The sequence below is a fragment of the Mus caroli genome, unplaced genomic scaffold, assembly GCF_978045245.1.
Source record: "Mus caroli unplaced genomic scaffold, Mus_caroli_1 scaffold_12, whole genome shotgun sequence".
In the NCBI taxonomy this organism is placed as follows: domain Eukaryota; kingdom Metazoa; phylum Chordata; class Mammalia; order Rodentia; family Muridae; genus Mus; species Mus caroli.
This window is the reverse complement of record NW_028227267.1, coordinates 39,158,852-39,170,539: the sequence shown is the minus strand read 5'-3', so window position 1 is coordinate 39,170,539 and position 11,688 is coordinate 39,158,852. Positions and strand designations below refer to the sequence as shown.

Sequence of the window (11,688 nt, the reverse complement as noted above, 5' to 3'; positions counted from 1 at the left end):
AGTCTTCTGTGACAATCCTTACCCCTACCAACCCTGGACTCTAAAGAAAGTAACAGTCTAGACAGAAAGCCATCAAAGAGAACTGTTAAACATTGTAATAAGAATGCTGAAGACCCCATCCCCTCCCCGTCCCCCCCCCCCCCGCACCCTGCTCACCAACCCACCCACTACTGCTTCCTGATCCTAGCTTTCCCCCTGCACTGGGGCATGGAGCCCTCACAGACAAGCGCCTCTTTTCCCACTGATGACCAACAAGGCCATCCTCTGCTACATATGCGGCTGGAGTTATGGGTCCCTCCATGTGTACTCTTTGGTTGGTGGTTTAGTTCCTGGAAGCTCTGGGGGTACTGCTTGGTTCATGTTGTTCATCCTGTGGGGCTACAAACCCCATCAGCTCCTTGGGTGCTTGCTCTAGCTCTTCCATTGGGGACCCTGTGCTCAGTCCAATTGTTGACTGAGAACATCCACCTCCTTTTGTCAGGCACTGGCAGAGCCTCTCAGGAGACAGCTATATCAGGCTCCTGTTGCAGCAAGCACTTGTTGCCATGTGGGATGGATCCCCAGGTAGGGCAGTCTCTGCATGGCCTTTCTGTCAGTTCCTGCTCCACACTTTGTCTCTGTATCTCCTCCCATGGGTATTTTGTTCACCCTTCTAAGAAGGACCGAAGTATCCACCCTTTCGTCTTTCTTCTTCTTGAGCTACATGTGGTGTGTGAATTGTATGTTGGGTGTTCCAAGTTTCTGGGCCAATATACACTTCTCAGTGAGTGCATACTATGTGTGTTCTTTTGTGATTGGGTTACCTCACTCAGGATATTTTCTAGTTCCATCCATTTGCCTAAGATTTTCATAAATTCATTTTTTAATAGCTGAGTAGTACTTCATTGTGTAAATGTATCACATTTTCTGTATTCATTTCTCTGTTGAGGGAAATATGGGTTCTTTCCAGCTTCTGGCTATTATAAATATAGCTGCTATGATCATAGTGCAGCATGTGTCTTTATTACATGTTGGAGCATCTTCTTGGTATATGCCCAGGAGTGATAGAGCTGGGTCCTCAGGTAGTATTGTGTTCCATTTTCTAAGGAACTGCCAGACTGATTTCCAGAGTGGTTGTACCAGTTTGCAATCCCACCATCAATGGAGGAGTGTACCTCTTTCTCCACATTCTCACCAGGATCTGCTGTCGCCTGAGTTTTTGATCTTAGCCATTCTGACTAGTGTGAGGTAGAATCTCGGGGTTGTTTTGATTTGCATTTCCCTGATAACTAAAAATGTTGAACATTTCTTTTTTGTTTTTGTTTTGGTTTTGGTTTTGGTTTTCGAGACAGGGTTTCTCTGTGTAGCCCTGGCTGTCCTGGAGCTCACTTTGTAGACCAGGCTGGCCTCGAACTCAGAAATCCACCTGCCTCTGCCTCCCAAGTGCTGGGATTAAAGACATGCATCATGACCACCTGGTTGCTTCTTGGCCATTGGAGATTTCCTCAGGTGAGAATTCTTTGTTTAGCTCTGTACCCCATTTTTAAACAGGGTTATTTGGTTCTTTGGAGTCTAACTTCTTGAGTTCTTTGTATATATTGGATATTAGTCCTCTATAGGATGTGTGGTTGGTAAGGAGTTTTCTTTAATAGGCTGGCCACTGGGAGTTTCACTGTGCTCCAATGAGTATATGGGCAACAAAAATTGAACTTGGTTTTCTTTAGTCATCTTATTTCTTCTTTTCCTTCTGCTTACCCTCCTCCTCCTCCTCCTCCTCCTCCTCCTCCTGCTGCTGCTGCTGCTCCTGCTCCTGCTCCTCCTCCTTCTCTCTTCTTCCTCTTCTTCCTCTTCCTCCTTCTTTCTCCTCATTCCTCCTCTTCCTCTCTCCTCTTTCTCCTCTTTGCCCTCCTCCTCTTTTTCTCCTGTTCCTCCTCTTCTTCCTTCTTCTTCTAGGCTGGAAAATCACAAGGACAGTGGATCTGGGAATAATAAGAAGAATGTGTTATTGGGGTACACAATGTGAAATTCAAAAAAAATTCAATAAAAATACCATTTTCGAGGAAAAAACTGTGGTGCTGTTTAAATGTGTAGATCTATTTGGAAGGGTGATATATTTAGTCATCAAGGGAAAAAGTACTGTTCATTGAGGGATGCTGCACTAATGTTACCCTGGAAAAACTAGGCTCTCCGTCACCAACATGCTGCTGACATTGTTGTGAACAAGCAAGTTAAGGAATAAAATCTTGACAAGAAAATTAATTGTGCAAGCTAAGCACATTAACACCCAAAAGGGCTACATGAAAACTCCCTCACTGATTTCTGTAATGGTGTACTAGTTTGTACTCCTAACAGCACTGAGTAAGAATATACCTTTCCTTGCATGCTCACTAGCATTTGTCATTTTGTTTTGGGGTGTTTAATGTTGTTGTTGTTGTTGTTGTGTGAAAATATAATTTTATTTTTTTAATATTTTTATTAGGTATTTTCCTCATTTACATTTCCAATGCTATCCCAAAAGTCCCCCATACCCTCCCCCCCACCCACTCCCTCTTTTTGACCCTGGCATTCCCCTGTACTGGGGCATATAAAGTTTGCAAGTCCAATGGGCCTCTCTTTCTAGTGATGGCCGACTAGGCCATCTTTTGATACATATGCAGCTAGAGTCAAGAGCTCTGGAGTACTAGTTAGTTCATAATGTTGTTCGACCTATAGGGTTGCAGATCCCTTTAGCTCCTTGGGTACTTTCTCTAGCGCCTCCATTGGGGGCCCTGTGATTCATCCAATAGCTGACCGTGAGCATCCACTTCTGTGTTGGGTAGGCCCTGGCATAGTCTCACAAGAGACAGCTATATCTGGGTCCTTTTAGCAAAATCTTGCTAGTGTATGCAACGGTGTCAGCCTTTGGAAGCTGATTATGGGATGGATCCCCGGATATGGCAGTCTCTAGATGGTCCATCCATTTGTCACAGCTCCAAACTTTGTCTCTGTAACTCCTTCAATGGGTGTTTTGTTCCCAATTCTAAGAAGGGGCAAAGTGTCCACACTTTGGTCTTTGTTCTTCTTGAGATTCATGCTTTAGCAAATTGTATCTTATATCTTGGGTATCCTAAGTTTCTGGGCTAATATCCACTTATCAGTGATTACTTATTGTGTGAGTTCCTTTGTGATTGTGTTACCTCACTCAGGATGATGCCCTCCAGGTCCATCCATTTGGCTAGGAATTTCATAAATTCATTCTTTTTAATAGCTGAGTAGTACTCCTTTGTGTAAATGTACTACATTTTCTGTATCCATTCCTCTGTTGAGGGGCATCTGAGTTCTTTCCAGTTTCTGGCTATTATAAATAAGGCTGCTATGAACATAGTGGAGCATGTGTCCTTCTTACCGGTTGGAACATCTTCTGGATATATGCCCAGGAGAGATATTGTGGGATCCTCCAGTAGTACTATGTCCAATTTTCTGAGGAACCGCCAGACTGATTTCCAGAGTGGTTGTACAAGCTTGCAATCCCAACAACAATGGAGGAGTGTTCCTCTTTCTCCATATCCTCACCAGCATCTGCTGTCACCTGAATTTTTGATCTTAGCTATTCTGACTGGTGTGAGGTGGAATCTCAGGGTTGTTTTCAATGTATTTAAATTATATTGTATTGTCTATAACTATTAAAAATTTTGTTGTTTTCTCCTCATCCCTTTAATCTCTCTAATGTCTCCCTAACCACTCCATTTCAAATTCATGGCCTCTTATTCTCTAATTATGGTTTTACACATATAACTATGTGGATAAATATATAAACACAACTTATTGAGTTTTAGTGTTCCATGTGTGTATTTTTTAGGCAGGTCACTGGTGATTAAATAACTATTTAGGGTGCTCATTTTTCAGGAAGATATTCTCCCCATCTTAGTTGTCTTTACTTGCCTGTAGTTCTTCTTCTAGGGATAGGGCCTTGTGATTGTTCTCCCATCTACATTGGCATGTCAACAGGTCTTAAAATTATGCAGATCCTGTTTAAGCAGCCATATTTTCAGATTTCATGGGTATGGCTTCTCTATCATGTCATATCTCTGGCTCCAAATATCTTTCTGCCTTCTCTTTTGCAGTGTATCCTGAGCCTTGGGTGTAGGGGTTGTATTGTAGATATATCAGTTATGGCTCTACATATACGTGTGTGTGTGCACGTGTGTGTGTGTGTGTGTGTGTGTGTGTGTGTGTGTGGTTATATGTAATTTTAGGTAAATATAAAAATTATGTGATTCCTGTGGCTTTTTAAAAACATCTTAGTGTTATGTTTTCCTATATCTTTCCTCTCATATATTGACCTGTCCCCCATTCCCAATTAAAGCCCCCCTTTTCCATTTCTTTATTCATACCACCTCTCTCCTGCTCTTACCTTTGCTAATGCCCCTGCCCAGACCACAGTCCCTATTTACTGTATGGATTTCTGTGGTTACTCAAAGTTACACATTAACATCTGAGGATTTGGAAATAGGAAGCACAGATGAGAAAGAATATACAGTGTTAGTATTTCTGGGTTTGGGGTACCTCACTCAGTATAATATTTTCTATTCTATCCATTTACTTGGAAATTTCATGATTTCATTTTTCTTTGCAGCTGAATAGTGTTTCATTGTGAATATGTTCATACATTTTCATTATCCATTTTTTCAGTTGAATGCCGTTTATGTTGTTTTACTTCCTGGCTACTGTGAAAAGAGCAGCTAGTCAGGTCTCTGTGGAGTAGGGTATGGAGTCCTTTCAGCATCTGGCAAGGAGTGGAATAGCTGGGTAATACAATAGATTTATTTCTAGATGTTTGAGAAGTGTCGATATTTATTGTGCAAATGAAGGTTTCTCTCTCCCACATCCTCACCAGCATTTGTGGATGGTTGTTTTGTTGACCTTTGCCATTGTGACTGGGGTAAGATAGAATCTCAAAATTGTTTTGATTTGCTAAGAATGATGAACAATTTTTAGATATTTCTTAGACATTTTTCTTTCTTTTGAGAACATTCTTTTCAGATTCATAACCCATCTTAATTGGGTCATTTATTTCTTATTTTTTGTGTTAATTATATATTTTGGATATTAATCCTCTGTCATAGACTAGCTGGCAAAGATTCTCTCCCATTCTGTGGGTTTCCTCTTCACTAAATTATTCATTTCCTTAGCTATACAGAAGCTTTTTAGTTTTATGAGGTCTTACTTACCAAATGTTGGCCTCAGTTCCTGAAAAATGAAGCATTACTTCCTTTCATATACCTATGACATGTAGGGTACTGCCTATGTTTTCTTCTAGCCATTTCAGAGTTTCAGGTTTAGATCTATGATCCATTTGAAGTTAGTTTTTATGCAAGGTAATAAGCATTAATCTGGTTTCATTCCTATACATGTAGATATCCAGTTTCCTTGCACCATTTTTTGAAGATATTGCCTCTTCTCCAGGACATGTTTTTTACTTCTGTCTTAGTCAATGTTCTATTGCTGTGAAGAGACACCATGACTTCGACAACTCTTTTAAAGGAAGCCATTTAAGTGGGGCTGGCTTACCGGTTCAGTTTAGTCCATTGTCTGCACAGTGAGGAGCATGACAACATGAAGGCAGACATGGTGCTCAAGAAGTGGCTGGGAGTTCATCCAGATCAGCAGGCAACAGGGAGAGAGAGTAAGAGAGGGGTTGCAAGGGGAGAGAGGGAGAGACAGAGACAGAGAGAGACAAAGAAAGACAGAGAGACTGACCATGGCTTTCATATTGGAAATTTCAAAGCCCACCCCCTGTGACTCACTTCCTCCAATAAGGCCACACCTCCTAATAGTGTCCCTCCTTATGATCCTATGGGAGCCATTTTCAATCAAACCACCACAGTTTCTTTGTCAACCAACTATCAGATGGTGTAGTTACGTATACTAATGTTTGGATGGTCTGTTTTTGATCCACTAGTCTACAAATCACTTTTGGTGCCAGTACTACATTATTTTTATTACTATTTTTATACTGCACTTAAAGAGGCTCTGAGTTCAGTGCCCTGCATATATGATGTAGGGTTCACAACACCAGAAATAACTCCAATTCCAGGGATGTCCAACACCTCTGGCCTCTAAGTACATGTGTGTACACAAGCATATACACACACACGCCTAAATTTTTAAATTAAAAGAAATATTTTTAGAAGGAAATCAGAGAGATCTATATGAAGTGAGATAGTCCCAGCCCAAAAAGGCAAATGCTGAGTGTTATTTCTATGAAGTGGAAAATAGCTTTAAAGTTCTAGGTTTGTGTATTATTAACAAGATTGGACTCATGATCCTCTGGGCTCCAAATAGCCTTGTCAACTAGCTCCACTTCTCTAGCTCTGCCATCCAAAGCACATGCAGCTTGTCCCTCAGACCCAGGCCAGCTTCACTCCACATTTACTGCTGTCCTTGGTGGTTGACCCATAGTCCTGGCATCTTCAAAATTCTGGGGTATACTTCATCTGGGTTGTACTTCATCAGTAGCCTCTCCTAGGCTCTCTGCAGAGACTCTGGCCCTGGTACATGGTGTCAAGCCTCAGCTTCTTCTCTCCATGATCTCTTCAATTCTGGGATTTTCACTGCTACTGAGGCTCCACCTTCATCCACAGCCTCTCCATGCCTTTCATACTGTCATGCCTTAGGAGCCCTTCATGATTGTTTCATACCTTTAAGCCAGCACCATCTGGGAGATTCTTACACATTAACAAATTCAGCTGCCAGTAGGAGGCCTTGGCTGCCTCTGGACCACATACTGACCCTGAGGGAACAATTCCCAGAAGGAAGATTTTCCTCAAGGATACTTGCCTCTTTTTTTCATTTGTTTATTCTGTTTTGTTTTGTTAGTTGGTTGATTTGATTCCCCCCACACACATGCACACATCCTATCTGGGTAGCCCTGGCCAACCTGGAACTTGCTTTGTAGACCAGGCTAGCCTGGAACTTAGAGCTCCACCTGCCTCTGGCTCCCAAGTGCTGGTATTTAAAGGTGTGTACCAGATACAGACCTCTTCTTTATCAGTGCTAATTTCTCAGCTCCCACTAACAAGCAAAAACCATTAAAGATTTTACTTTAATGAAGCTGGACTCTTCTAAATCACAGTTAACTCTTCAGCTCTAGCTGACCAGACACCATGGATTCTAACACAAACACCACATGAACAGCCCCAGTAGAATCTTTGCTTCCCTCAAAAACTTCACAAGCCAGACCTCCATAATCCACATTGCTCTCAGTGTGCTTATCTTTCAAGCTCCCACAGAACAGCCCACTAAGGTCTGAGCACTCAGTGATTTTTCCAGCCCAAAGTTTAAATGCTACCCAAAAACACATGATCAGGTCTGTCATAACAAAAGTACCAATATCTGTCTGTGTTCTGATTTCTATTGTTCTGTGACCAAAAGGATTTGAGGAGGAAAGAGTTTACTTCAGCTTATTGTCCACCATGAAGGGAAGTTAAGGCAGAAACTCAAGGCAGGAACTGAAAAAGAGGTCAATGAATGCTTGTCCCCATGGCTTGTATGCATGATTTCATATATAACCCCAGAGCACCCTACACAGGAGTAGCCACCTACACAATGGACTGGGCCACATCAATCACTTAGAAAATGTCCCACAGAATTGCCCACAGGCTTGTCTGGTAGAGGCATTTTCTCAGTTGATGGTCTTACTTTCCAAATGACCCTGGCCTGTGTCAAGTTGATGAAGAAAGCAGCCAGTACAACCATCAATGGTATTATCCAGTGTTAAACCCTCTGTGCTACAATACTGACCCAACAAGCAAGATTGGCACAATGGTGATATGAATGTTAAGATGTAACCAACCACTGTTTAATTGAGGCCTACTCCACAGGATGGTCCTCGTCCTTCCTACTGTGATCCTTGTCAAAACTACTGCTTGTAAGGCCATAGGCCATGATGAGTACCTACTACTGTAGTTTTATCATAAAACTGAAGTCACAAATTCTGTCTTTTCCTGAGTTGAAGTCTCCCAAAGTTCAGGGAACTCCTCCAGTTTCTAAGGACAATGAGGTGGGAGAACACATCTGTCACCTAAACACTAACAAATTCTCAAGGTCTCATACCTGAATCCATCTTGCCCTGTTGGGGAGTGGCTTGTCACTTGGCTTTTCCATCTTGCTAAGGCAGGCTTAAAATTTACCTATGTTCCTTTGCTTTTGTTTTAGTTCTTGTTTGTGCTTTCTTGTCCCGAGCTATCGTTCTCGCTGGCAAGATGACACTCGGACAACCGGATTCTTCTGCAGCAAGCTTTATTGCTTCTTCAGGAAGGAAGACCCAGAACCCGGAAAATGGTGCTGCTTATATAGCCCTCAGCGTGGCATGTCAGCACCTGTTTTGGCGTGTCAGCGCCTGATTTGTTGCTGGCTCATTACTACACCCCGATCGAGATGGGCAGTGACTGTGCGTGAATTCACTCTTGCACTTGCGCACAAGGCTTGTTTACTAGTTACACAGTGGAAGCCAGCGCCATCTTATAATGGCAATTGCTCACGGCACAGCTCTCCACATCTCCCCCTTTTTGTTTTATTAAAATGAGGCTGGACTAGGTCTGTGTAATTATGTCCATCCGCTGTGGCTGCTTCTAATTTTTCAGAGGAGAGAGGCCATTGAGGAAACCACACAGCTTCCTCTGTAAGGCATGGTATGGGCATGGAGCCCTTTACGGCCCCTAGGAAAAACCCAAACCTTGTCTCCCATTATTACCTTCTTGAGGGATAGGTTCAAGTCTACCCTGCTCTCCTTTCCCTAATCCCCTTCCTTCTTTATAGCCCATTTTCTTCATCATTTGAACAGCTTGTGGCGAGTATTCATTAGTCAAGGTCATTCCTAGTGCCTGTAAAATGTCTCTCCCCCAGAGATTTACTGGGAGTGGTAAAACATAGGGAGTGAATCGTCCCATTTGACCTTCAGGCGCTTGACAGCTCAAAGAACGGGAGCTAATAGTGGGGCAGGACTGATAACCTAACCCTTGCAAAGAATGTGATGACTGAGTAACAGGCCAAGCTTTTGGCCACCAGTGGGAAGAGATGATATTTTTATCTGTTCCTGTGTCTAAAATCCCTTTAAATTGTTTCCCTTCTATAACTAATTCTAAGGATGGCGTGGAGTCAAGAGGCATTATTAAATAAGCAGAATCATTTCCAGTAGAACCAATCCCTCTGGCAGCTCGAGGGACACCAGAGGAAGGAAAACAGCCATGTAGGCTTGGCAAAGTTATTCTATCCCCTTGTGAGCTATTCTATCCCCTTGTGAAATAGAAAAGACACCCTGAGGACAGGAACAGAGAACTTGAAGTTCCCCTTCATAATCTTGATTTACGACTCCAGGGTGAATAATAAGGCCTTGTAAGGTAAGGGAGGCCCAGCCCAGTATTAGGCCGACACTTCCGGATGGCAGAGGCCCTTTGTAGTCAGTGGGAATGGGCCGCACCCCCATTTGGGGCATTAGCATGAATCGGGTGGTGGCATGGAGGTCCAACCCAGCTGATCCTTCTGTTGCCCTGCGGACTGTGGGGTCCACCTTTTGCCTGTCAGGGTCCCATATGTTTTGGGGCCCTGAGACCTGGGGCCCTGTACTGTTTTTTTTGGAATGGCCTCATTATCTATTGCTTGAGGAAATTCTGGCTGCAGGGGCCTGCCTCGAATGTCCTTGACTGAGCGACAATCTCTGGCCCAATGATATCCTTTCCCACACTTCGTACACAGTCCTGACGCTCTCCTTTTGACAAGTGCTCTACAGTCCTTTTTTAAGTGTCCCAGTTTGCCACAATTATAGCAGAGTTTGAGCTCAGCCATGTCAGGGCATTTTTGCCCTTGTAGAATGGCAGCTGCTAAACCGGCATTAGTGAGTGGCCCTCCAAGCTCACGGCAAACCTTTAACCAGTCCTGCAATCCCTTGCTCTTTCTAGGTGTAATAGCTGCCCTGCATTCCTGCGTAGCCTGTTCATAGACCAATGTTCAATTAATGGCATAGCTGCCTCTGGGTCTCCAAAGATTCTTCCTGCCACTTCTGTCATTCTAGCCACAAAGTCTGAGAACGACTCCTGGGCACCCTAAGTAATCTTTGTCAAATGTCCACTTGCCTCTCCCTTCCTAGAGAGTACTTCCATGCCTTAACGGCGGCAGCTGAGATCTGGGCGTACGCTCCCCAATGGTAATTTGTCTGGTTAGTAGCATGTTGTCCCTGACCTGTAAGCAACTCAAAAGTCCAAGTTCTTTGGTCCCCTTCAACGGAGGCATTGGCCCTTGCCTGTGCTTGGCAGGAGTCTTGCCACAAAGCTTTCCATTCTAGATACATTCCAATGTTAGGAGCTGCAGTTTTCACTACAGTCATCCAATCACCGGGGGTCATTGCCAGAGTTGCAAGCCTTTCGACTTGCACTATAGTAAAATTGGCATTGACTACATAGTTATGGACTGACTCAGCAAGCTCTTTAATCTGTATATACTCCACTGGGGCGTGAACGCGTCCGCCATCAGCGCCTTCAAAGACTGGAAATGCTTGCTGCACTTTTCTCTGTTCCTCTTTTGGAATGAATGAGTCTGAATGATACCTCTGCACATAGGGCGGAGGTGCACTAGGACCCAGAGGTCGAGGGCCCAGAGACCACGCAGCAAACTGACAGTTGTCTCTAGCTGCTTTTGACTTATTCTGTGACTGATTAGCTCATCCTTCATCTGGCTAGTATCTTTCTCCCTCATAGCAAGCCGCTTCTTCCTCTAAGTCTGTTTTCTCAGAGGGGCCAAGCTCCTCATCCAATTCTGAGCTGCTAACAGCTAGTGCCTTGAACTCATCTAATGGCAGATAAAGGCTCCTTCCCTTATGTGCCTCCCCAGCTCGATCTCTCTTCTTCTCTCCCTTTCCATCCCTTTTTCTAAGCTCTCCCAGGGCATTCTGTCCCTTATTTCCCTTTTCTTCGGGCTCAAGGCCCGTGGAAAGGCCTTTATTCTTTGGTGCACCTTGTTTCCTCTCAAGTCTTAACCTCTCTCCCCGCTCTGTCTCTGATAGACTGTCTTGAACCTCCTCCAGTACCCTCTGCCCCGCCTCAACCATTTGCTGACAATCCTCACCTGTTAAGCACGATCTTACCAGTTTCCACAATGGCTTGGTCCCTGCTTTAAGTTTGCCGTTCTGCTGTTCCCTAACTAGATATCCTTTCAGTTTCTCCCAAGAGGCGATAGTTAATGACCCTGAGCATGCATACCACAGCGCTATGCGATCTATCTCTTTAACAAAACCCTCTATAGTCTTAGTGGCGATTTTTAGGCCACACTGCCTCAAGACTGACCATAAGGCGGTCACCACGGAGTGGGAAGTTCCCATACTGCACGCCCTTTTATCTAACCGTGCCTGACTGTGACTGAGAACCAGTCAGCAGTTCCAGAGGTGGAAGCAGTACGTAATCAAAAGAAAAAGAACTAGCCCCGTGAAAACATACAAAAAGGCCTTTAACACTGCAGAAATTTCAAGACCGAACATACCTTACAGAGCCTTACGTGTCCCGCAGTTCTGAACCCGCCCCGTGAACGGAGGCGCGGGTGATGGTATGAAGTTCCCGGGTTTCTTGGTGCCACTTGTCCCGAGCTATCATTCTTGCCAGCAAGAACACACTTGAACAACCGGATTCTTCTGCAGCAAGCTTTATTGCTTCTTCAGGAGGGAAGACCCAGAAACTGGAA

At 43.9% G+C, this 11,688-nt stretch overlaps 1 long non-coding RNA gene across 1 annotated transcript; it reads right to left on the bottom strand.

Moving 5' to 3' along the window:
- Window positions 1–1,856: 1,856 nt before the first annotated feature.
- Window positions 1,857–11,607, bottom strand: LOC115029252 (uncharacterized). Its single transcript, XR_003834830.2, has 3 exons — window positions 11,491–11,607; window positions 5,530–5,604; window positions 1,857–1,958 (listed from the first exon to the last, which is right to left on the bottom strand). It is a non-coding gene; the product is annotated as an uncharacterized LOC115029252 (long non-coding RNA).
- Window positions 11,608–11,688: the final 81 nt, after the last annotated feature.